The sequence below is a fragment of the Pseudorca crassidens genome, chromosome X, assembly GCF_039906515.1.
Source record: "Pseudorca crassidens isolate mPseCra1 chromosome X, mPseCra1.hap1, whole genome shotgun sequence".
NCBI classification, from domain to species: domain Eukaryota; kingdom Metazoa; phylum Chordata; class Mammalia; order Artiodactyla; family Delphinidae; genus Pseudorca; species Pseudorca crassidens.
The window spans coordinates 5,344,357-5,371,876 of NC_090317.1; the positions used below are offsets into that span (position 1 = coordinate 5,344,357).

A 27,520-nucleotide genomic window follows, 5' to 3' on the forward strand; every position below is an offset into this window, starting at 1 on the left:
TAAAAATGATAACATTCTGCAGTTGGTTTTACTCTTACTGCATTCACCTACCACTTACTGCAGGTCAGGTTCTGGGCTAGGTGTTAGAGAAGAAGAAAGGAGGAAACAATCAATTCTGTCTTATGGAGCAGGGATTGGGCTCGATATTTTTTGAGCTGGTCATGTAGGACATGAACAGAGCTTTGACAGACATGGGGATGGGGATGGAGTACTAATGAGAGAAGATGTAAGAAGGAAAGAAGCTGGCTAATGGCTCATGCACTCATTTGCTTAAACAGTTGGAATCACTGGATTGTAAATGGTTGGGGCTGTCTTCTCAAAGTGAATGAGTATATTCATGGAACACACACTTGTTATTAATAGGACACAATGCCTTTTTGCAAAAGACTGCATGGAGTAGAAAGCAATGGACTCCCATAACTATGTTAGTATTCATTTATAAGATTTCTGAAGCTTCTAATAAACAGGAATTTGGTCTTGTCTAATTGGGTTTTAATAGTTCAGACAAAATTAAGAGCTAGAGGAATTTTATATGGCCTGTTTTTCATTCAAACTTTCTATAATCCTCATCTCTTTAGAAGCTATAAATTATAACTTACCCTCATAAGATTATAAACAAAGCCCATAAGTACAGGAAAAAAATTAATCAGATATTGTTAGTTTTATTAGATAACAGATACTGCAACCAGAGTCCTATGTCTGGTCAATAACGCCACAGGAAACGTCATTCATTACTTTCTAGCCTATTGGTGAGACATCTTATGAAAATAAAAATCGTCTCCTATACTGTTAGAACATACATCTGTAAAGGTACATTTTACATCTATACCATGGATGGTAATATTATGTCTATGTCATTAACTGGGGAAGCACCCAAAGCTGAGGATCAATTATTCTTCATTGTTTGAAATTCTCGAAGGTCTTCTACGGTTCAGAAGGAATCTCTCATTGTTACGTTCCAATGTCCTGAAATATATACCTAAAGAATTCTAGGTATTTTCATTGTTTTAAATAAAAAGAGGTATTTATCCCAGTTCTTATTAAACTTGCAAAATTACAAACTGGCCAGAACCCAACCCAGGACACATCACAGAATCCAGAGATGAATGGTTCTATAAAAGTAGCATAGAAGCAGGGAGGAAACCTCTAGGAAAACAAAGGGTGGCTGGGTCAGGGAGCTGAGTTGGGTAGGACTTGGGGCGGGGGGTAGAGGGTGGGAAGGCAGCCTGCAAAAGAAGGACAGGAACAATGGACAGAGGTTAAGGTGGGAAACTTTTTTTTAATGTGCTCCTTTTTCTCTCCTTATCTTTGCCCTGAGAAGACCATTTTCTGCCCCTTTGCCACCGGAAGGCATGTTAGCCATAGACCTGTACCCACCAGGGGTGGCAGGGTAACTTCGGGGTGGAATTCAGGGCTGGCTGGAATGATGGGTCCTAGATAACATGTGCATATGGATTGGCTGTCCCTTAAGAGTTCTTCCCTACCTGCATCCACACAACAGTAACCCTGAAAGCTCCAGGACTACAACTGGGAGAGGCTTCTCTCGAAAGAAAGGAATGCGGAGGCCCAGTCACCATTTGTAACACTAGAGGTTTTCTCCCCGGAGGCATCGCTTCCCTATCAAACTCACTGAGGGGCACCAGCCAAGGCTTAAGGTTTAGTTTCTCCTCAGAGTTACATATTACAACCCAGGATAGCCAACAACTCTAGTGGAATAGAATCTCACTAGGAAAAACAGCCAATGGGTATTCCCTGGAAAGTATGGTGGGACAACTGAGAATAGCAGATGAAACTGGGATGGGTTGTACATTCTCTAATACCAAGTGAGTGCAAGGGGCCTGTGGCAAAAAGGACTGAAGCAGCGGAAGGAATCTAGCCCCTATGCATTCTCAAAGCTGACGTGCCAAGACTCCCTTCTGTGACAGAATCCCACATTAAGGACAAATTGGCAAGAGTGAAATCAAAATGGAGCACCATAGTTTCTTCTGCTGATCCTCCTGTAGAGAGTAACTATATACTCTGGGAAAACTATAAAGAAACCACAATATGAAGAGACTGGAGGATGAACAGAAGCAGGTATATTCTGAAGGGGAGTTGACACAAGGTGAGTTACCCATTTTTACAGCTTTTAGACTGAGGGCAAACTAAAACTGCTAAGCGGCTAGGACACCAAGAATAAGACACCAACAGTAAATTAACAATCTTGCTGGTATGAAGAACTATAGGACAGAGTTCAGGACCACAACCATTGGAAAGTAAGGGGCGAATCCTGGAAAGAAGAGAGCCAGAGACAGAGGGAGCTCCAATTTCTGTCTATAGACCCTCCCAAACTCAGCTGACTCCTGAACCACACATAAGTGGGAAAGGATTTAGCTAAAGATCAAAGCCCTGAACTAAGATTTCAACTACCACCAAGAAGCAAAGTTTAGAGTTTAAAATCTAACCACATCAACTGTCCACCAAAACAATAAAATCAATATTTTTTGAAGGAATAAATCGGAATCCAGAGTACCCATAAGATAACACTGAAAATATCCAAAGTTATTCAACATATAAAGAACCAGGAAATTGTGATCCATTTGCAAGCGCTAAAACAACCAACAGAAAACAAACCTGAAATGACCCAGATGCTGGAATTAGCAAAAAAGAATTTTAAAGTGATTATTATAACTATGCTCAAGGGAGTAAGAGAAAATATGCTCACAATGAATGAAAAGATAGAAAATCACATCAGAGAAATAGGGACCATTAAAAAAAAAGAACCAAATAAAAGTTCCAAAACTGGAAAAATATAATACCCGAAAACAAATTTAGAAACATCATAGGATGGGCTTAACAACAGAATGGAAATGGAAGAGGCAAAGTTTCAGTAATCTTAAGGTAGAACAATAGAAATAGCCAATCTTAAGAACAGAGAGAAAAATATTTTAGGCAACAAAAACACAAACAGAGCCTCTAGCACATATGGAACAATATCCAAAGGTCTAACATACATGAAATTACAGTTCTAGAGGGAGAGGTGGGTGAGAATGAGGTAGAAAAATACAATGAATGTGTAATGGCTTGTTTCCCCCAATTTAGAGAAAGACATAACTTTAAAGATTCAAGAAGCTCAGCAAACCCCAAGAAGGTAGAAAAGAAAACTCTGGGAATATCACAGTCAAACCACTGAAAACCAAACATAATTAGAAAATCATAAAAGCATCCAGAGAAAAACAATGCTTTATATACAGAGGGGGAAAAGTTTCAAATATGGATGACATCTGAAACAATGGAGGCCAGAAAAGAGCAACGTCTTTAAAGTGATGGAAAAAAAGCCAACCCAGAATTCTATACTCAGCAAACATATTCGTCAAGAATAAAGGCAAAACAAGGACATTTTCAGATAAAACAAAAGTATAAAAAAAAAAAAACTTTGCCAGCAGACCTGAACTACAAGAAGCACTAAAGGTGTAGGAAGGAGAACAGCTCCACAACACGGTGCCCCAATGACATTTTTGGCTCTATATGGACCACTTAGTCAAGGCGTGACCACAGTCTAACCTGGGTCTTGGAAGAACACTCTGCAATTCCTCCTGGAGCAAAGGAAATAAGCAGCCTGGTGAGGATCTATCACAGGGCTGTTCTCATCCATCTCCCTAATGTCAGTTGACCACAGGACTTTCCACCATGCCCCACCCCCTCCTCAGGATACAGCTAGCTGCATGCTATAAAAATACCTGCTGTTGTTTAAAGTTGACTCCTCAGTGGCAGAGCAATCCATTGTTCATGCCACCTGTCACCTGGCCCCTCTGGCTCAGTATCATCCTGTGGGACTAGAGATATCGGGTACTAGTGCCAGACTGATCTTGCTCTTGTTGCCTAAGTAATAAACTGAATCCATTTGGACTTGTTGTCTCTTTACCAGCTGAATCTATGTAAGTGTGACAAGCCAACTGAGCAGCTGCCTAGATACTACTTGACCTCTTGACAAGAGGAAGTTCTTTATCAGACTGAAGGGAAATTAACCAGATGGAAATGAGTTACTCCTTTAAAAAATGGAAGTGACAAATATCTTGCTAAATACCGAAAGCTATTTGCGTTCCTCTTAATTTCTTAAAATACATACAACTATTTAAAGCAAAAATGATGATGTTGTCTCGTAGGCTCTATATGCAGATGTAATACATATGACAACTACAGAATAAAGGACAGAGAAGGGTTAAATTGACCTCTAATGTTGGAAGGTTTCTATATTTTATATAAAGTATTATCTTTACTTAGACTGTGTAAAGTTAGAGATATAGGTAGTAATCTGGAGAGCACACTCTAAAAATTACTATAAAGAGGAATATCTAAAAAGCCAGTACGCTTTTTCCTTCTATTTATTTATTTATTTAAAATTTTAATTTTATATTGAAGTATAGTTGATTTACAATGCTGTGTTAGTTTCAGGTGTACTGCAAAGTGATTTATTATACATATACATGTATCTATTCTTTTTCAAATTCTTTTCCCATTTAGGTTATTACAGAATATTGAGCAGAGTTCCCTGTGCTATACAGTAGGTCCTTGTTGGTTATCTATTTTAAATATAGCAGTGTGTACGTGTCAATTCCAAACTCCCAATCTATCCTTCCCCCGAACCCCTCCCCACCTGGTAACCATAAGTTCATTCTCTAAGTCAGTGAGTCTGTTTCTGTTTTGTAACTAAGTTCATTTGTATCATTTTTTTAAGATTCTACATATAAGTGATATCATATGATATTTGCCTTTCTCTGTCTGACTTACTTCACTTAGTATGATAATCTCCAGGTCCATCCATGTTGCTGCAAATGGCATTATCTCATTCTTCTTAATGGCTGAGAAATAGTCCATTGTATACATGTGCCACATCTTCTTTATCCATTCATCTGTCGATGGACATTCAGGTTGCTTCCATGTCTTGTCTATTGTAAATAGTGCTGCAATGATAGGGGTACATGTATCTTTTCAAATTATGCTTTTCTCCAGATATATACCCAGGAGTGGGATTGCAGGATCATAGGGTAGCTCTATCTTCAGTTTTTTAAGGAACCTCCACACACTGTTCTCCATAGTGGCTGCACCAATTTACATTCCCACCAACAGTGCAGGAGGGTTCCCTTTTCTCCACACCCTCTCCAGCATTTGTTATTTGTAGACTTTTTAATGATGGCCATTCTGACCAGTGTGAGGTGATACCTCTTTGTAGTTTAGATTTGCATTTCTCTAATAATTAGAGATGTTGAGCATTTTTCCATGCGCCTGTTGGCCATCTGTATGTCTTTTTTGGAGAAATGTCTATTTAGGTCTTCTGCCCATTTTTTTGATTGGGTTGTTTGTTCTTCTGATATTGAGCCACATGAGCTGTTTGTAAATTTTGGAGATTAATCCCTTGTTGGTCACATCATTTGCAAATAATTCTATGGGTTGTCTTTTTGTTTTGTTTATGTTTTCCTTTGCTGTGCAAAAGCTTTTGAGCTTAATTAGGTCCCATTTGTTTATTTTTGTTTTATTTCCAATACTCTAGGGGACAGATCAAAAAAGATTTTCCTGTGATTTATGTCAAAGAGTGTCCTGCCTATGTTTTCCTCTAAGAGTTGTACATATCCGGTCTTACATTTAGGTCTTTAATCCATTTTGAGTTTACTTTTGTGCATGGTGTTTAAGAATGTTCTAATTTCATTTTTTTACATGTAGCTGTTCAGTTTTCCCAGCACCATTTACTGAAGAGACCATCTTTTCTCCATTGTATATTCTTGCCTCCTTTGTCATAGATTAATTGACCATAGGCGTGTGTTTATTTCTGGGCTTTCTATGCTGTTCCATTGATCTATATTTCTGTTTTTGTGCCAGTACCACACTGTTTTGATGACTGTAGCTTTGTAGTATAGTCTGAAGTCAGGAAGCCTGATTCCTCCAGCTCCATTTTTCTTTCTCAAGATTGTAAAACTCCAGAAACTCTTATGTCATGCAGAATATTTGGAGTAAAATGCTTAAAAATAAAGTAAGTTTGTTTGCCCTAAACTTGAAATAAGCTAACATTAAACTCCCTTGTCCTATTTTGGTTGATAAAAGTGATAAATGACTTAAACAGTTTTTAAAGGCAATGAATAAGTGAACATGGGAATACTTAGTATTGTAAAGGTGTCAGTGACTCCCAGATTAATGTGTAATTCAATGCTATTCCAATTAAAAATCTAGCGTGGCTTTAAAAAATTTTTTTTGAAATAATTAGATTTGCAGGAGGCTGCAATATAGTTCATAGAGTCCACTGACTGTTTCCCCCAGTTTTCCGCAGTAGTGACACCTTGTATGATTGTAGTAAAATACAGTTAACTAGACCACAGAGCTATTCAGTTGTTACCAGTTTTCATATGTGCTCACATGTGTGAGAGGTTCTATGTAATATAATCACATGTGCAGACTCATGCAATCATATTCATAATTAAGATAAAAGATTGTTGCATCACCACAGAGGTACTCATTGATGCTACTCCTTTATACCCCTCATCCCTGACCCTGTCCCTTGGCAACCACTAATCTATCCTCCATCTGTATATTCTGTCATTTCAAGAAGCTTACATACTTGGAATCATACAGTATTGACCTTCTGAGCTTGGGTTTCTTCACAACCATCAAGTCCTCAGTATCAATCAAGGATTTTGTGTATAGCAGTAAATCATTTTTTTTTATTGCTGAGTAGTATCCCATGGCATGGATGTACCATGGCTTGCTTACTTATCACCCACTGCAGGGCATTTGGGTTGTTTCCAGTTTGGGGTTATTATGAATAAAGCTACTATGAATATTTGTGTACATGTTTTTACACGAGCATGAGTTTTCATTTATCTGGGATAAATACTCAAGTACAATTGCCAGGTTATATAGTACTTACATATTTAGTTTTATAAGAAATTGTCATACATTTTTTCTAGAATGACTATCATTTTACATTCTCACAAGCAATGTATGAGAATTCTAGTTTCTCTATATCCTCATCAGCATTTGGTGTTATCACTATTTTTTATTATAGCCATACTAATAGGTAGGTAGTGATATCTCATTATGGTTTTTTTAATGAGTGAATATATAATATGATATGATATAATATAATGTAATATAACATAATATAATATAGTAGGAACCTGGCATGAGCAAATGGTAAGAGTGTGTTATCTCATTATGGTTTTAATTTGCATTCCCTGATACCTAACGATGTTTAATGTATTTTCATGTGATTATCTGTCATCTGTGGATCCTCTTCAGTGAAATGTCTCTTCATATATTTTGCCCATTTTCTAATTGGATTATTTGTTTTATTCCTGTTGAATTCTGAGAGGTCTTTATATATCCTAGATTCTAGTCCTCTATTGGATACGTAGTTTGCAAATATTTTCTCCCAGTCTGTAGCTTGTCTTTTGTTTTCTTAGCATTGTTTTTCACAGAGCAAACGTTTTAAATTTTGTTTTGTTTTAATTTTTTAAGTTTAATTTTGATGGGTTACAATTTATAAATATTTCGTTTTAGGGATCATGGTTTTGGTATCAAGTCTCAGAATTTTTCACCAAATCCCAGATCTGTATATTTTTTTCCTCTAAAAGTTTAATATTTTACGTTTAAATCTGTGAATCATTTTGATCCAGTTTGCTTTAAAACACATTCTAAATAAAACGGTCAAAGGACAAGAAGAGACAATTTACTTCTTCACAGGAAGAACCAGAACTACTAAACAAGTATGCGAAATTCAGTCTCACTAGTAACCAAAGAATGCAAAATTGCAACAATAACAAAACATATTTTAAACTAATTAAATTAGTAAAAATTTAAGCAATTTGTGCTGAAGAATTCCCCACACTCTGGGTTTTGTTGATTACATTGTTATGGTGTTTTAAAATGTAGGTTTTATTATTATTCAGGTATAGCTAGGCAAACAGATCAGGAGACAACTGCCATTGAAAAGATAGTTTGTTACTCACAGTTCTCAAGAAGGGGACATGGCACACCACACAGGGCCACACAGGGAACCACCAAGGTCAGCCATCAGGCAAAAGAAGTGAGGGGAAAGTGTGGGCAAAAGCCTTTACTGTGGTTTCCCAAGAGATGGATGGGAGAAACAGGTCAAGCAAGAAGGGCAGCTTTAGGATTGGATAGTTTGAGTAATTTTGGCAGGCTCTGGGCTATAGGGGTGGTTCTTAGTTGTCTAGCACCTGGCTCTGGGATGATTTAGGGCAGAGAGATAGTGTCCTGGACTGTGGAAGCCTGATAAAAGGAGGAGGATGGGGTATGGACTCAAGATTAGTTGGTTTGCATATCAAAGATGTGCTGTATGTAAGTTGTTTATCCCAGATTAGCTAATTCTGGTAGGGTCAGTCCTGCCCTGGGTCCACAATATCAAAGCATCATAAATATAGAAAATAAAATACATGAGATACACATGGTGTTGTGGAGGTGGGAGTTTTCGTAATGGAGTGACTAGTATATGTCTTTGCAGTTACTGCATCATGAGTTTTCCAGAAGACAATAAATACAGAACTGAATATCCTCCCATAGTGGTCCATTTGTAGGATTTACTGATCCCAATGTACCAAAAGACAGCGTTTTTAAAGGAAAAGAAAGCCAACCAACAACAGTAGTTGGGCAGACTACAGGAATCTCAGGCCAAGCATACCAAAAGTGAGCTTTCCTCAATATCCCAAAAGTCTCCAAAGTACCATCTGCTTCTGGCCCAGTCTCCTGACTAGAGAGATTCTGGATTAAGCCCTGAACTGCATGGTATTGAAGCTCCCACCATCAGACTATCAGATTTAACAATGACTGTCACTTCCCCATATTCTGGCTTTCCAGTTCTTACATATTCTGCTTCTTATGGAAATTACTAGTTGCAGGACACTTGCTACATGCCAGGCAATGAGAGAGGCTGGGTATAAACATCACCTTATTTAAGAGATATTGAGAAATAGACTCAAGCATATATGGAAATTTAGTATGAAACTGGCATCTCAAATCATCAATCTCAGTGATGAAGATGGCATTTCAAGTCACTTTTTAAATAAACAGTGCAGGGACCATTGGAAAACTATAAAATAAGATCCATACCTCACACCATACATGAGAATAAACTAGGAAAAAAAGGGGGGGATCTAAATGTAAAAAATGAAACCATACAAGTACTAGAAGAAAATGTGTAAATTCCTCTTTATCTATGAGGCAGGGAAAGGTTTTATAACTATGACTAAAAATCCAGTGAAAACAAAAGACTGACAAATTGGACTGCATAAAAGCAAATAATCTTTGCACAACAGAAAGCACTAAAAATGAAGTAAAAGGAAAGTTGATAAACTGGGAGAAAATATTTGTAGCATATATCACAAAAGGCTAGTTTCCTAAAATACGAAAAATATTCAACAATTGAGGGACAAAGGACCAAAAACCTGGCAGTAAAAGGGGGTGTGGCATGAACAGATAATTCACAAATATATATCCCTTAACATATGAAAAGATGTTTCAACTCACTCAAAATTAGAGAAATGCAAATTAAAACAACACCAAGGTACCATTTCTCACCTATCAGATTGATGAAAATTTAAAAGTATGAGAACAATTTTATTTGTGAGACTGCAGAGAAACAGGCACTTTCAACCATTGCTGATGGGAATGCGCATTGGTACAATTCTCGTGGAGGAGAATTTGCCAATAGCTAACAAACAAAACTAACATGCATCTACCTTTTGACCCAGCAATCCTACTTCTAAGAATTACCCATGAGGCTACACCTCTGACAGTACAAAAATACATACATACCAGGTTTTTTATTGCAGCATTGTTTGTGATTTCAAAATGTTGAAAAAACCCTAATGCCCATACATAGAAGAATGTTTGAATAAGCTATGCTATATCCACATAAGGGAGTTCCAATGCAACTGTAATAAAAGAATAAGAAGGATTTCTATGAACTGAAATGGAGTGATTTCCAGGATAAGTGAGAAAAAAGCAAATTGTAAAAGAGTTTCTATAGTACGTTATCCTTCATGTAGGAAAGTATGGGATATAAGAAAATTTACAGGTATCTGCTCATTTGTACAAAAAGAAATACAGAAATGGTAAACCAGAAGTGAATGAGCTTGCTTACCTATGGGGCGTAGGCAGGAACAGGGTGAAAAGAAGGGAGGTGAGAACACTATATATTAGGGTTGATCAAATATGTGAATGTATTTTAGATAATGAGTGTCAGCTTTCTCACTGTTGGAGAGAGGAGTTAAAAAATAAGGGAAGGATATTGAGCTGCATGAGCTGCTTGTATATTTCGGAGATTAATCCCTTGTCGGTTGCTTCGTTTGCAAATATTTTCTCCCATTCTGAGGGTTGTCTTTTCATTTTTTTAATGGTTTCCTTTGCTGTGCAAAAGCTTTTAGGTTTCATTAGGTCCCGTTTGTTTATTTTTATTTTTATTTTCATTACTCTAGGAGATGGGTCAGAAAGGATCTTGCTGTGATTTATGTCATAGAGTGTTCTGCCTATGTTTTCCTCTAAGAGTTTTATAGTGTCTGGCCTTACATTTAGGTCTTTAATCCATTTTGAGCTTATTTTTGTGTATGGTGTTAGGGAGTGTTCTAATTTCATTCTTTTACATGTAGCTGTCCAGTGTTCCCAGCACCACTTACTGAAGAGACTGTCTTTTCTCCACTGTATATTCTTGCCTCCTCTGTCATAGATTAGGTGACCATAGGTGTGTGAGTTTATCTCTGGGCTTTCTATCCTGTTCCACTGATCTGTATTTCTGTTTTTGTGCCAGTACCATACTGTCTTGATTACTGTAGTTTTTTACTATAAATAACCCAATGAAAAAGTGGGTGGATGACCTAAATAGACATTTCTCCAAAGAAGACATACAGTTGGCCAAAAAACACATGAAAAGATGTTCAACGTCACTAATTATTAGAGAAATGAAAATCAAAACTACAATGAGGTATCACCTCACACCGGTCAGAATGGCCATCATCAAAAAATCTATAAACAATAAATGCTCGAGAGGATGTGGAGAAAAGAGAACCCTCCTACACTGTCGGTGGGAATGTAAATTGGTGCAGTCACTATGGAGAACAGTATGGAGGTTCCTCAAAAAACTAAAAATAGAACTACCATATGACCCAGCAATCCCACTCCTGGGCATATATGCGGAGAAAACCATAATTCACAAAGATGCATGCACCCCAATGTTGATTGCAGCACTATTCACAATAGCCAGGTCATGGAAGCAACCTAAATGTCCATTGACAGAGGAATAGATAAAGAAGATGTGGTATGTATATACAATGGAATACTACTCAGCCATAAAAAGGAATGAAATAGTGCCATTTGCAGAGACGTGGATGGACCTAGAGACTGTCATACAGAGTGAAGTAACTCAGAAAGAGAAAAATAAATATTGTATAATATGGCTTATATGTGGAATCTAGAAAAATGGTACAGATGAACTTATTTGCAAAGTAGAAATAGAGACACAGATGTAGAGAACAAATGTATGGATACCAAGGGGGAAGGGTGGGGTGGGATGAATTGGGAGATTGGGATTGATATATATACACTACTATGTATAAAATAGATAACTAATGAGAACCTACTGTATAGCACAGGGAACTCTACTCAGTACTCTGTGGTGACCTATATGGGAAAAGAGTCTAAAAAAGAGGGGATATATGTATACGTATAACTGATTCACTTTGCTGTACAGCAGAAACTAACACAACATTGTAAAGCAACTATACTTCAATAAAAATTTTTAAAAAAATAAGGGAAGGAGGGAGGTTAGGATGAGCCCTGTGCTGTTAGGTTGGAATTAGAGATATCAGTGTGAACTCATGGTGTTTAAGAAAGAGGAGAGATGCAAAAATTAGTGGGCAAAAGCATAATGATAAATAGGATATCTTCATAGTCTCAAAGTATCTCTCCACAAGATTCTTATTAGTTACAAAGGGAAAAACAGTAACTTTAGGGTGGAGAAACCAGCAGACACCCCATTAACCAAATGATCAAAGTTAATATCACCAATACCATAGATATCATGAACCTCCAGATACGATGCACTGAGAAGGGCACACATACTTCTGTGGTATTCTGGCCAGAAAAGCATAAACTCAATATAATCATAAGATAACATCAGACAAACCCAAACTGAAGAACAATCTATGAAATAAGTGATGAGTACTTTTCAAAAGTGTCAAGGGCATGAAAGACAAAGAAAGACTGAGGAACTCTTCCCAGATTAGAGTGGGATCATGGATTAGATCCCCAAACAGAAAAAGGACTGGTGAAATTTGAATAAGGTCTGTAAGTTAGTTAATAATATTTTATTAATGTTAATTTCCTGGTTTTGAAGTTTTACTATGATTATATAAGGTGTTAACATATGGTGAAGCTGGATGAAGTGAACTCTATGTACTATTTTTGGAAGTTTTTGGAAGTCTAAAATTATTTCAAAATAAAATCTTTTTTTAAGTTTCTGCCTGAACCAGCACCAAATTCATTAAGGGTTCCTCAGGTTATCTTTCATGTGGAAGGTCAAGAATTGGACTGCAGCTTGGAAGGTCTAAAGACCTCAAGACCTTGCTCCTTTAGGATCCCAAGTCAAGGTGGGTAAAAGAGGTAACTAGTAACCAAGTGAGGGCAGGAGGCCTTTCTAGTTTCTGGATGAGAGTGAAAAGGAAGATTATATCCATGGGAAATTAATGAATCCTCTTTTTATGACTGAGGATAAATTACATAAAACATCCAAACTAATCTTAAGAATTAATTTATAAAAGATAAGAGGGGCTTCAGTTATCCAATGTAACACAATTGGAACTGAAACTTAAGCAGTCCAAGGAATTCCTTGGTGGTCCAGTGGTTAGGACTCCACGCTTTCACCGCCAAGGGCCCAGGTTTGATCCCTGGTCGGGGAACTAAGATCCCACAAGCCACGTGGTGCAGCCAAAGAAACAAAAAAGAAATGAAATTTAAGCAGTCCAGTTTTCCAGTTAGACACAGAAGTTCAAATTCTGACCCTCCTTTCTCAGCAATAAGACTATATAGAGTGGCAAAAATTTGGGCAGAACAAAAAGGACCAAAAATAAAAATTTTTTCAAAAGGAAATTCTACACAAGAGCCCTAAGAGGAACAGAGAGGTTCCTCTCCTACTTAGCCCATTCCCCTCCCAGGAAGGGAAAGAACAAATGAGGAAAGAAGTGAGGTTTTGAAGCTGTTCATTGGTCTCTTATCTGTTGACCCCTTACTGACCACTTCTTGTTACCGACAAATCCCTTTCCCTTTAACTTTACAATCTGCCATCTTAAGTTCAGGATCCTTCACTTAACATCTAAAGCTCTCCACAGCATGGCCCTAACCTTTCTCTCCAGTCACATGTTTATTTCTGAGGCATAGAGCTTAGTGGTAAAGTGATGGATGTTAACTAAACTTATTCTGGTAATCACGTTGCAGTATACACATATATTGAATCACCATGTTGTACACCTTAAATCAATACAATGTTATATACCAATTATATCTCAATAAAACTTGAAAAAGGAAGGAAGGAAGGAAAGGAGGGAGGGAGGGAGGAAAGGAAAAAAGAACTTAGGCTTTGGAGCCCAACAGACCTGGTCTGAATTCCTGTTCTGCCATCTCTTAGCTGGTGACCAAGTTACTTAATTGCTGTGAGCCTAAGTCTCCTGATTTGTACAGTAGGGATGATACTGTCTGTAACTAATGTGATTGCCGTGAGTGGCAATTAAACAAGAGAATGCATGCAAAGCACTTAACGTTACGCGTGGCACAAACTAATGACTCAATACATGGAGACTACTACAAGTCCTAAATGGATCCTGTGATTCTCACCTTGTTACTTTTACTCAAGGTGTTCTTGCCTCCTAGAATGCCTCCGCCTGTAGAAATTCTATCTGTTCTTTAAGGCCAGTCCCCAAAGCCACCTTCTCAGGAAGTCTTTCCTTTTGTTCCACTAGGACATATTCTATCCCTGCTCTGAATGTCCAGTTCATTTGCACTCCTCCGCTGGCACCTCCTTCACACTGAGCCTGAACTGAGCAGGTGCTCCGTGACTATTTACTGAATTAAATCCACGTAATGCCCAAATGTTACATGATTTTCTAGAATTTTTAGTAAGAATTCCAAGTATCTGAGCAATAACTCGATTAATTCCAGGTGCCAAGTTTCTGCTAACAACCTCAACTCAACATGACCGATAACTGAATCAGGGGTAAGAAAGCACAGAGCAGAGGATGGTGGGGAGGAACTCTGTTGACATTTGCTGCCTATGACAATGTGGGCCTCCAAGATGTGCATGTGTCATATATGTGTTTTGGGGGCCTGCTACTGTCATTTTCTGTCTGTCCAGATCCCTTTCTTTGGTGTTTGTTAACCATGGAGAGCTTGAAAAACAGTTCACAAGCAAACATATGCAAATGCTTTTTAGGTAGATGGGAAAGATGACATTTGCCTATTGGAAGGAATAAAGGAATAACTCTGATGCCCCTCTCAGCCCTGGTATCTCTTGCTCTGCCTGCCTCGAAACACCAGCAAGTAATGCCAAGGGAAAGAAAAGTGTGAACAACACTCACCCAACTCTTCCCTGAAAGTTAAAGGTATCTGAGTCAATGCTGAGTTCTTAGGGTTTGGATGCCGACAGGTGTGCATTACCCATATGGCCTCAATGGGCACTCGTCATACAGTCACAGATGAGCAAAAAGAACTGCCTCCCTGAAGAGGGAGGAAGAGAGATCTCCACCAGCTCTGTGGAGATGCACTGACAGATTCCAGACCAAACAAAGCTTTGTGGGTTATTTTCCCTTCTTACTCCTGACTTGGGAATGTTTACTGGCGTGCGAGTATATCACTCTCCATCGTTAATGACTCAGAGGGAGTTTGAGGGCCATGGAAAACCAAGTAAGTGGTCAATTCAAGTGGAGTTAAAGTAAGCAGGTTGCCTTTAATATTATGTTAGTGAAATTAATAATGCTCAATTATCTTTGAGTCTTTCACAGTCAGACTTAACACAGGAAACATGGTCCACAGCAGTGCAATATATTGACACACATTAGGATGTCACAAAAATGGGACAGAACAGCTATTCTCTTGAATAGAAACAACCCTAGCTTCATGTTCCAGCCTCAAAATTCTCTCCCTCCCTCTCTTCTCCCTTCCTTCCTGGCATAGACATTTAATGAATACCTACCATATACAGAGCCCTGTGACAAGTACTACTGGAAATACAGAAATGAATAATGTTGTGTCCTCGGTAATTTGCAAGTTTAACAGGGAAGAAAAGACTGTAACAAAAGCAGAAATGAGCCACTTGAGGATCGTACAAAATAGCCCACAAACCTCAGACACTGGCTCCCTCCAAATAAACTCAATCCTGGAGATGTGACCAAAGTAAGAGGAGTGTTGATAGATCTGAGAAATTAAAGGGAACTTTGTGAGAGGCTTCTGGGGAAGTCTGCCCATTTATATTTATTATAGGTACTGTCTTATTGGACTTATTTCAAAGAGAGTCTTTGTGGGGTAAACTTTCTGAGGCCCTGAATGCCTGACAATATTTCATTCTTACATTTAAATAATATTTAGCTGGGTATAAAATTCTAGGTTCCAAGTTCTTTCCCCTCAACACTGAAAATTAACACTCCCCTGTCTTCTTGTATTTTGAGTACTGAGACATCAGTATGATTTTGTTCCTTTGTAGATGATCTGCTTTTTCTTGCTAGGAAGTATTCTCTTTGTCTTTTTTTTTTTAAAATAAATTTACTTATTTATTTATTTTTGGCTGTGTTGGGTCTTTGTTGCTATGTGCAGGCTTTCTCTAGTTGCGGTGTGCGGGCTTATTGCAGTGGCTTCTCTTGTTGCGGAGCACGGGCTCTAGGCACACAGGCTTCAGTAGTTGTGGTACGTGGGCTCAGTAGTTGTGGCTCATGGGCTCTAGAGCGCAGGCTCAGTAGTTGTGGCGCTCGGGCTTAATTGCTCTGCAGCATGTGGGATCTTCCTAGACCAGGGATTGAACCCATGTCCCCTGCACTGGCAGGCGGATTCTCAACCACTGCACCACCAGGGAAGTCCCTTCTCTCTGTCTTTGATATTTAAAAAAATGTACTAGAATGTATCTAGATATAGGTTTACCTTATATATCCTGTTTAGCAAACTCTGAATCTTTTCAAACTGAAGTCATCCATATTCCACTAAGACTGGGGAATTCTTGGTCTTTATTTCTTCAAATGCTTAACTCCTCTCCAGTTCTTTTTTCTCTCATTCTTGGGTTCTTATTAAACTGATGTGACACTTCTCTTTCCATCTTCTACATCTTCCATGTTTCTGAAGGATTTTTTTCGTATTTTTCAATTATTATTTTAGCTCATTAATGTCTTCTTCATTTGTACCCATCTTGTTATTAACCTCCCCCCACCATCAAGTTCTTTATTTCAACTCATATTTTTCATAGCTGATATTTCTAGATGATTCTTCTTTGTAACTGTTTATTTTTGCTTCATGTTACCAATATGCTCCCTTAGCTCTTCAATGGTATTAGTTTGTTTTCAATTATTGTTTTGACTAGTTTATTAAGTTTGCTTTGTCTGGTAAAGTCTGTTAAGTTTGTTGTCTTTGTTTTGGAATAGTTGCACTCATAAGTTATGTTATTTAAGAGGATCAATGCTCAGTAACTCCTAAGGTTACCACAGCAGTTTTCTTTTTTGATTGGGCAGACCACCTTTGTTATAAGTTTCAATCAGATTTCTCAGATTAATGTTAGTGACTCCACTCTCATTCTGTTAGGTTTAGGTTATACATTCATCCTTCCAGGGGTTTATTCACCCATCCAAAGAAACAAACTTTTCCACATCATGCTTAATACATTAAGGTTTCTGAGAAAATTCAGTAGAGGCAGAATTCACCTGAGGGGCTCTGCTTTTCACCTATGATAACCACTGACAGAAGTTTGGACTCTCTTTGGGCATGGCTGCACTAAATTAAAAAAGTGGGGTGAAAATAGCACTTTCCTGGGAATTAGTAGAACTAAGCTCCAACCACAATTCTGTCACATAATAGTTGTGTGATCTTGGACACATCACCTAACTCTCTAGGCTTCAATTTCTTCATTTGTAGAATTAGGGTTGAACTGCATCATCTCTAAGGTCCCTTCAAGCTGTACAAGTCTATCATTCAGTCTCATACGGATATACCATTCCAAAGAAACATCAGTATTTTATGTAGAGGAATCTACTGCTTTAGAAAAAAAAATACATAAATTTACTTTTGTAAAAAGACAACCAAAAAACAGTTCTTTTTATTCCAAACTATTGATCCAACTCTCCACACCCACCTTGTGCCCTTAAATCTGTGTTTGGAAATGTTTGAATCATGTAAATATGAGAATTAGAAACACTATAATAATCAGTTGTGAAGCTATTTAAAAGAATTTTTTTTTACTTTTTATACAATTTTACAGGTTACTTTCCATTTACAGTTATTACAAAATATTGGCTATATTCCCCGTGGTGTACAATACATCCTTGAGCCCATCTTACACCTAATAGTTTGTACCTCTCACTCCCCCATCCATTGCCTGTCTCCCCTCCCCACTGGTAACTACTAGTTTGCTCTCTATATCTGTGACTCTGCTTCATTTTTGTTATATTCACTAGTTTGTTGTATTTTTTAGATTCCACATATAAGAGATACCATACAGTATTTGTCTTTCTCTAACTTATTTCACTTACCATAATACCCTCCAAGTCCATCCATGTTGTTGCAAATGGCAAAATTCCACTCTTTTTATGGCTGAGTAATATTCCATTGTATATATGTGCCACATCTTCTTTATTCATTCATCTGTTGATGGACACTTAGGTTGCTTCCATGTCCTGGCTATTGTAAATAATACTGCTATATGCAGATGGCCAACAGGCACATAAAAAGATGCTCAATATCGTTAATCATCAGGGAAATGCAAATCAAAACCATGATGAGATACCACCTCACACCTGTCAGGATGGCTATTATCAAAAAGAACACAAATAACAAATGTTGGTGAGGATATGGAGAAAAGGGAACCCTTGTACACTGTTGGTGGGACTGTAAATTGGTGCAGCCACTGTGGAAAACAGTATGGAAGTTTCTCCAAAAAACTAAAAATAGAGTTACCATATGACTCAGCAATTCCACTCCTGGGTATTTATTCGAACAAAACAAAAACACTAATTTGAAAAGATACATGCACACCAATAAATTTACTTTTATGTGTAAACCATGCAACTTCCTATAGAATAATTGAGAAAAGAGGAAAGTATATGCAAAGAGTCCAATTTGCAAGTTACTCTGCAATAAAGCTCAGTTTCTAACCATTTCCTTTATTACTCCTAGCTATAGACTACCTCAGGGCATTTTCACAGCTTTCACCAATCTGTTCCCATTTAGTTTTAGCTGCTAAATCTATAGACTCCAAGTGCTAAATACTAGATTAATAGGTCCTTACTAAGAGTTCCAATAGCTCAGCTAGCTCTTGTGCTCCCAGCTTAATCTCTCTTGTCTTCCCCGGTAATCAGCCTTTGCATAGTTCCCAAGTCTCAGCCCCTTTCTCCAGTTCCCATTATTTTTCTCTCCTTGAATCAGAGTTTGTGAGCTGCTTTTTATGCTAGAGGCACATGATGTCATTGTGTCTACCCCCAGCTGTTCTTAATTTTCTCTCAGCTCAGCTCTCTTGGAGGACTCTCAGCAGGCCCAAAGACACAAGCCTCCCTTCTAGGGTGCAGATGAAAAGCTGGGGTGGAGGCGGGGAAAGGGCAATTCACCAACCCATAATGACTAATCCTAGCAAAATAAAGGGCAAGTCCCTTTTAAGAAACAGAGCACTCCAGGAGAGGGCGGAGCCAACTGAATAAGCCCCAGACTCCGATGAGACAAGTGTGCTCCCGGAAGCTGTCATAGCAACAGGAGTTCGCTATCCAAGATGTCGACCATCTCTCTACCTTAGGCAGTTATCTAAGACCTGAGAATCACGCTCTGAGTGCTGTCTTGAATTACCTGGCTCTAACTACCCACAGTGCCAGCCTCCTGCCTCCCACCAAGGACTGGCCTTCTCTGTTTAGAGAGTTAAAATGGATTGTGGCGAACTCTAGACAAATTTAGCTCTCTCCTCCACAGATGCCCAGTGTTTTGTGGTGTTGTAGAAAATGCCCTGATATACCAATTCACATGACTCATAATTCTTATTGAATTTATGTTCCAGTATCCATAAGCGCTGCTTGAAAAATGATGATGTAATGATGCTTTACACAAAGGAATGAATCTCTCAGGTGGAAATGCTTACTATACAAAGGCACCTGGCTAGAGCAGATGGGATAGTACCCATACTAGTAACTTTGAAATGAGTTTCCCACTGGGATAGTGGTAGAAATATTTTTCCCTCATTCTATTTAGACCAGCAGCCAGTTGAGAACAAATCCCTCCAGAGCAGGGCAATTTTGATGGAGGAGAGTAGGAGAACACAGTGGAAACCCATGAGGCAGGACCTAATGGATGAGATAGCAGCAGTTCTCAGCCCTGACTACACATTAGAATCTCTGGGGGGGAGGGGGGGTGTTAGCTTTTAAGTTGATCTTGAAATAATTTTAAAATTACAGAAAAGTTGTGAAAACAGCACAGACAGCTGCCACACACATTTCATTTAGCATTTCTCACATCAAAATTTTACATAACCATAGTGCAGTTATCAAAACTAAGAAATTAACCTAGGTACAATACTATTAACTAAACTATAGATTTTATTTGGATTTCACTAATGTTTCCAGTAATGTCCACTTTCTGTTCCAGGATCAAATTCAGGACACCATGTTGCATTTAGTTGTCATATCTCTTTAGTTTCCTCCAACGTATGACAGTTTATCAGTCCTTCCACATCTTTCATGATCTTGAAGAGCACTGAGCAGTTATTTTGTATAATGTGCCTCACAAATCTTTCCACTAATGTCCTTTTTCTGTTCCAGGATTGAATCCAGAATATTATGCTGCATTTAGTCATCCTATCTTCCTAGTTGCCTCCAATTTATGGCAATTTCTCAATGTTTCCTTGTGTTTCACGACCTTCACAATTTTAAAGATCGTCACGTACTTTGTAGAATGTCCCCCAGTTTGGGTTTGTCTGATGTTTTCTCATGATTAAATTGGGATTATGTATCTTGGGAAAGGATAGCACAGAAGTGAAGTACCTTTCTCATCACATAGTATCAGGAAGTACATGGTATCAATATGACATACTGGTGATGTCAGCCTTGATGACTTGGTTAAGGAGATTTCTTCCAGTTTTCTCCACTGTAAAGCTACTATTTAAAAAAAATATTATGTTGATATAGTTGTAGATTCACATGAAGTTGAAAAGGTGATACAGAGAAGTTCTGTGTACCCTTTACCCGGTTTCCCTCAATGGTACATGTGTATATTCTTGTAAATACCACTACAATCAGAACAATTTCTACAATCAGAAACAGAACAATTCTATTACCACAAAGATCTTCCTCATGCTACCTCTTTATAGTCACAACCCTCCTCCCAACATACCTAACCCATGGACACCACAGATCTGTTCTCCAGTTTTTAAATTTTATCATTTTAGAGAATATTATATAAATGTAATCAATCAGTATGTGACCTTTTGAGACTGACTTTTTCTACTCAGCATAATGCCCATGATATCCATCCAAGTTGTTGTGTGTATCTGAAGTTTACTCTTTCTATTGCTGAGTAGTATTCCATGGAATGGATGTACCATAGTTTGTTTAACCACTCACATTTTGAGGGACATTTGGGTTATTTTCACCTTTTCATTATTGCACATAGCTCTGCTATGAACATTCATGTACAGGTTTTTGTATGAATGGAAGTTTTCATTTCTCTGGGATACATGACCAGGAGTGCGACTGCTGAGTTGTATGGTAAGTTTATGCTTAGTCTTTTAAGAAACCACTAAACTATTTCCCAGAGTGGCTGTATTATTTTTACTTTCCCACCAGCAGTGTATAAGAGATCTAGTTTCTTCATATCCTCACCAGCATTTGGTATTATCGCTATTTTAATTTTAGCTGTTTGAATAGACATATAGTGATATCAAATAATGGTATTAATTTGCATTTCTGTAATGGCTAGTGATGTTAAACATCTTTTCAAGTGTCTATCTGTCATCTACATATCTTCTTCAGTTAAATGCCCATTGCCATTTTTTGCTTATTTTCTAATTGGATTATTCTTTATTCTGTTTAGTTTTGAGAGTTCTTTATTCTTTGTCGAATATGTGGCTTACTGATATTCTGTCCCAGTCTATAGCTCGTATTTTCATCCTCTTTAAGAGGGTCTTTCACAGAGCAGAAGTGTTTAACTTTGGTGAGTTCCAATTTACCTTTTTTTTTCTTTATATGGATCATGCTTTTGGTGTCAAGTCTAAGAACTCTTTGCCTGGCCCTAGATCCAAAAGATTTTCTCCTATGTCTGTTTTCTGAAAGATTTATAGTTTACATTTTGCAAACTTACATGGTCCATTTTTGGATAGTGTCTGCATAAGGTGTGAAGTTTAGGTTAAGTTTCTTTTTTTTTGCCTATGGATGTTCAGTTGCTCCCATACCATTTATTAAAAAGGCTATCCTTCCTCCATTGACCTGTTTTTGCAACTTTGTCAAAAATCAGTTGAACATATTTGTGTGGGTGTACTTCTGGGTTCTCTTTTCTGTTCCACTGATGTGTGTGTTTATCCCTCTGCGAAACCCCACTGTCTTGATTAATGTAACCATATAATGTCTTGAAACCAGGTAGACTGATTCCTTCTACTTCCTTCTTCTTTTTCAAAATTGTTTAGCTATTCTAGGACCTGTGCCTTTTCATATACATTTTGAAATAGTCTTCTGAAAAGAACTTGGAAGTGATCACTCCCATCCTTTCAAGAAAACTGGGCAAACCAAAAAAAATCAATGACTTTTCTTGGACCCATTAGAGAACCGAGGTTGCAGGGCAAACCACCACCCCAAAATCTAAAGATTTAGGAAGATCCAGAGAGATACAGCTGTAATTTACTTACCTGGAAAAGAAGGCTCTGGAATATAAACTGGTAGGAACACCAAAACTGGTAATTTTGACAAATTGCTGGAGGAAGAATGTGGACTACTGTAAGAGTGAGAAACTTCTGAGGACTGAAGGCACAGGGGCACCCCCCAAATTTCAGGAAATCCACCAAATTCTCACAATAAAGATGTGAATAAGATCCTCTTGTGAATCTGGCGGGGGAGGGAAAGAAAAATCATTGTGAAGTATGCCTAGAGCCTTCTCCATAACTCTACAAGGAAAAAGACTTTGCCACACCTTATCCTAACTGGGGAATGGCATTCCTCCCGCTCCAGCCTCCCTCTAGCCAACTTTAGAAAACCACATACAAAGACAACATCTTTAAGGAAGACAGAGTAGGGGGAACACCTTACAAGGGAACAAGCATAAGAGTTATATCAGACTTCTTGTCAGAAACCATGCAAACAAGAAGAGACTGGAATGAAATATTTAAAGTGTTGAAAGAATAAAAACACCAATCCAGATTCTATATCTGGCAAAATTATCCTATAGAAATGAAACGAAGTCTTTCTCAGAAAAAAAACAAAAATGGAGGGAAATAAAAGAAGACTTGTCCTGCACAAAATGTTAAAAGAAGTTCTTCAAGGGGAAGGAAAATGATGATAGAGGTCAGAAACTTGGATCTTCATAAAGGAAGAGTGTCAGAGAAGGAATAAATGAAGGTATGGTAAAATCTTTTATTTTTCTGATTCTTAATTGGTTTAAAGATAACTGTTTAAAGTAAAAATAGTAACAATATACTGACTGATTATAGCATATGAATAAGTGAAGTAAATTACAACAATGTCACAAGAGATGGAAAGGAAGATTTAATAATACTCTGTTATAAGGTACCTGCACTACATTTAAAGTGTTATTTGATAGGGATTGCATTGAATCTGTAGATTGCTTTGGGTAGTAGAGTCATTTTCGCAATGTTGATTCTTCCAATCCAAGAACATGGTATATCTCCCCATCTATTTGTATCATCTTTAATTTCTTTCATCAGTGTCTTATAATTTTCTGCATACAGGTCCTTTGTCTCCTTAGGTAGGTTTATTCCGAGATATTGTATTCTTTTTGTTGCAATGGTAAATGGGAGTGTTTTCTTGATTTCACTTTCAGATTTTTCCTCATTAGTGTATAGGAATGCCAGAGATTTCTGTGCATTAATTTTGTATCCTGCCACTTTACCAAATTCATTGATTAGCTCTAGTAGTTTTCTGGTAGCATCTTTAGGATTCTCTATGTATAGGATCATGTCATCTGCAAACAGTGACAGCTTTACTTCTTTTCCGATTTGGATTCCTTTTATTTCCTTTTCTTCTCTGATTGCTGTGGCTAAAACTTCCAAAACTATGTTGAATAAGAGTGGCGAGAGTGGGCAACCTTGTCTTGTTCCTGATCTTAGTGGAAATGCTTTCAGTTTTTCACCGTTGAGGACAATGTTGGCTGTGGGTTTGTCATATATGGCCTTTATTATGTTGAGAAAAGTTCCCTCTAGGCCTACTTTCTGCAGGGTTTTTATCATAAATGGGTGTTGAATTTTGTTGAAAGTTTTCTCTGCATCTATTGAGATGATCATATGGTTTTTCTCATTCAGTTTGTTAATATGGTGTATCACATTGATTGATTTGCATATATTGAAGAATCTTTGCATTCCTGGAATAAACCCCACTTGATCATGGTGTATGATCCTTTTAATGTGCTGTTGGATTCTGTTTGCTAGTATTTTGTTGAGGATTTTTGCATCTATGTTCATCAGTGATATTGGCCTATAGTTTTCTTTCTTTGTGACATCCTTGTCTGGTTTTGGTATCAAGGTGATGGTGGCCTCGTAGAATGAGTTTGGGAGTGTCCCTCCCTCTGCTATATTTTGGAAGAGTTTGAGAAGGATAGGTGTTAGCTCTTCTCTAAATCTTTGATAGAATTTGCCTGCGAAGCCATCTGGTCCTGGGCTTTTGTTTGTTGGAAGATTTTTAATCACAGTCTCAATTTCAGTGCTTGTGATTGGTCTGTTCATATTTTCTATTTCTTCCTGATTCAGTCTTGGCAGGTTGTGCATTTCTAAGAATTTGTCCATTTCTTCCAGGTTGTCCATTTTATTGGCATAGAGTTGCCTGTAGTAATCTCTCATAATCTTTTGTACTTCTGCAGTGTCAGTTGTTACTTCTCCTTTTTCATTTCTAATTCTATTGATTTGAGTCTTCTCCCTTTTTTTCTTGATGAGTCTGGCTAATGGTTTATTAGTTTTGTTTATCTTCTCAAAGAACCAGCTTTTAGTTTTATTGATCTTTGCTGTTGTTTTCTTTGTTTCTATTTCATTTATTTCTGATCTGATTTTTATGATTTCTTTCCTTCTGCTACCTTTGGGGTTTTTTGTTCTTCTTTCTCTAATTGCTTTAGGTGCAAGGTTAGGTTGTTTATTCGAGATGTTTCCTGTTTCTTAAGGTAGGATTGTATTGCTATAACCTTCCCTCTTAGAACTGCTTTTGCTGCATCCCATAGGTTTTGGGTCGTCGTGTCTCCATTGTCATTTGTTTCTAGGTATTTTTTGATTTCCTCTTTGATTTCTTCAGTGATCACTTCGTTATTAAGTAGTGTATTGTTTAGCCTCCATGTGTTTGTATTTTTTACAGATCTTTTCCTGTAATTGATATCTAGTCTCATACCATTGTGGTCGGAAAAGATACTTGATAAAATTTCAATTTTCTTAAATTTACCAAGGCTTGATTTGTGACCCAAGATATGATCTATCCTGGAGAATGTTCCATGAGCACTTGAGATAAATGTGTATTCTGTTGTTTTTGGATGGAATGTCCTATAAATATCAATTAAGTTCCTCTTGTTTAATGTATCATTTAAAGGTTGTGTTTCCTTATTTATTTTCATTTTGGATGATCTGTCCCTTGGTGAAAGTGGGGTGTTAAAGTCCCCTACTATGAATGTGTTACTGTCGATTTCCCCTTTTACATCTGTTAGTATTTGCCTTATGTATTGAGGTGCTCCTATGTTGGGTGCATAAATATTTACAATTGCTATATCTTCTTCTTGGATCGATCCCTTGATCATTATGTAGTGTCCTTCTTTGTCTCTTCTAATAGTCTTTATTTTAAAGTCTATTTTGTCTGATATGAGAATTGCTACTCCAGCTTTCTTTTGGTTTCCATTTGCATGGATGGGGAGGGGGAAGGGTAAGCTGGGACAAAGCGAGAAAGTGGCATGGACATATATACACTACCAAATGTAAAATAGATAGCTAGTGGGAAGCAGCCGCATAGCACAGAGAGATCAGCTCGGTGCTTTGTGACCACCTAGAGGGGTGGGATAGGGAGGGTGGGAGGGAGGGAGATGCAAGAGTGAAGAGATATGGGAACATATGTATATGTATAACTGATTCACTTTGTTATAAAGCAGAAACTAACACACCATTGTAAAGCAATTATACTCCAATAAAGATGTAAAATAAAATAAAATAAAGTGTTATTTGAAGATGAACTCAGTTAAAAATGTATATTGCAAACTCTAGCGCAACCACTAAAAAGTTTTAAAGTATAATTGATATTCTAAGAGAGGAGATGAAATGGAATCACAGAAAATCTCAGTTAAAACCAGAGAAGGCGGGAAAAAGAGCAAGGGAGTAATTTTCTTTGCTCTGAAGTCTACTTTATCTGATAGTAATATAGCCATTCCCACTTTCCTTTGAATAATATTTGCATAGCATATCTTTTTCTGCTTTCACTTTCAACTTACTTATATATTAACTAGAAAATATAAATAGTAAATAGTAAAACTACTATCTGTCCCTTTCCATACTTTATTAGAACTGAATTACTAGGTCCAGCCCACACTCAATGGAAGGGAATTAATCTCCACCACCTGTAGGGAGGAGTATCAAAGAGTTTGTGGACACATGTTGAAACCACCAGAGCAATTATTAAATATTTTGGGGGTGACAATTTGAAGCTATGCAAATATCTTGCCCTCTAAAATTATTACTAGGCCTAGTTCTTTTTTTTGAGAATGGTATTTAGAAAACAAGATGTGGTTCTAGGTAAGCTCAATTCTATTTGAATGTTGCTGCTTTTAGGCCCTGCCAGTAGAGAGAGCGAGGGAACACAGGCATGTAAAATAATCCATGTATACACACATATAAATATTAATGCCTGAATCTACTTACCTTTACATGTATATATTTATATATGGATATAGATAAGCTTACATTTTTATATGGATATCTCTGATTCTAATCCAGTACCACAGAGTTTATTCCAGCCTTCCCTCCATGTTTTAAATATACACCCAGGCAAGATCAAATACATCATTTGTGGGGCCCAGTGAAAAATGCAAACGTGGGGCTCCTTGTTCAAAAAGCGGGGTAAAAGTGTCACTAAGGTACTACAATGTACAGATTTTTCCTTTCTTCTGCAGCCTTTCATTCAACTTGTCATGATATTTTCTATTTGCTACTCAATATTATTCTAAGTCAAGAAAAAGTAAAAATCTCAATTATTAACATGTATCTTACCGTTCATCTTTACATTGTACAATACCAGTTTTAAATAAAAATACCAGAGCATTTAATTCATATGCAGAATCACCAAAATTGCACAATTTGTACTGCATGCCCCAGCCCTGGAAGGTGACTTGAGCTGGCCAGAAGAGATGAACACAAAGCCAGACTCAAGAAAGTTAGTTATAATGGAGGAAGAGAGGGTCACCTACATGTGGAGTAGGCCCAAAGGACACTCTCTAGGGCATGGGAAGGCACTCATGAGGCAAGTGTAGACCCTTACAGGCACCTGAGAACCCTACCCCATGACTTGTGTCACATGTGTGTGCTCGGGCCTGACAACTGTTTGGTTTCATCCTTCTTCTAGCTGCTGGCCTGACATGCTGTGCCTTATCAGAGGGCAGGGAAGTTGACCCAGGCATCTCCCTTCCTGAGGCAGATGGCTGCCACCCCATCCGACAGCATATAGGCACCTCTCAAGGGTATTACCACCTCCTCACAAGGATGCACTAGGTATCTGGATCAGGGATGGGCAAGAGATTCACCCCCACTGAATGTGCGTGGTGCTGTGAACCAAGTGCAAGGATGGTCACTGCCATGCTCCACCTTGAGGGGCTGCAGGGTGCATGCACCTGACTTGACCCTCCCCACATCGAGGCTCCCGCTGGAGATGGATGGACATGGATGCGGGTGGGGGAGGGTAAGGGAGACTCGGGCACCTGGAACGAAGGGAGTGGCAGTCAAGAACCCATCTTGAAGATATGGGGAGGTAATGGGCGGTGGAACCATATGTGAATTGAGCTTCTAAGCCCCCAGTACATTCTCTACTGTCCCACTGGACTTTGCTTACAAAACACAGGTTCAAAAATAAAATTATTAAGA

The 27,520-nt window shown here is 37.9% G+C and overlaps 1 long non-coding RNA gene across 50 annotated transcripts in view; it reads right to left on the bottom strand.

The window, feature by feature from the left end:
- Positions 1-27,520, bottom strand: part of LOC137216978 (uncharacterized) — a 155,155-nt gene that overhangs the window by 36,037 nt on the left and 91,598 nt on the right. For 41 of the 50 annotated variants that reach the window (XR_010939921.1, XR_010939941.1, XR_010939924.1 and 38 more), the window contains 2 exons: positions 22,103-22,298; positions 18,199-20,360 (listed from right to left, as the gene is read on the bottom strand). This is a non-coding gene — a long non-coding RNA (uncharacterized lncRNA). Of the gene's footprint in view, positions 1-4,770; positions 4,944-18,198; positions 20,361-22,102; positions 22,299-27,520 lie in introns of those variants that run through there. The other 9 variants (XR_010939963.1, XR_010939957.1, XR_010939962.1 and 6 more) reach the window with 6 other exon arrangements.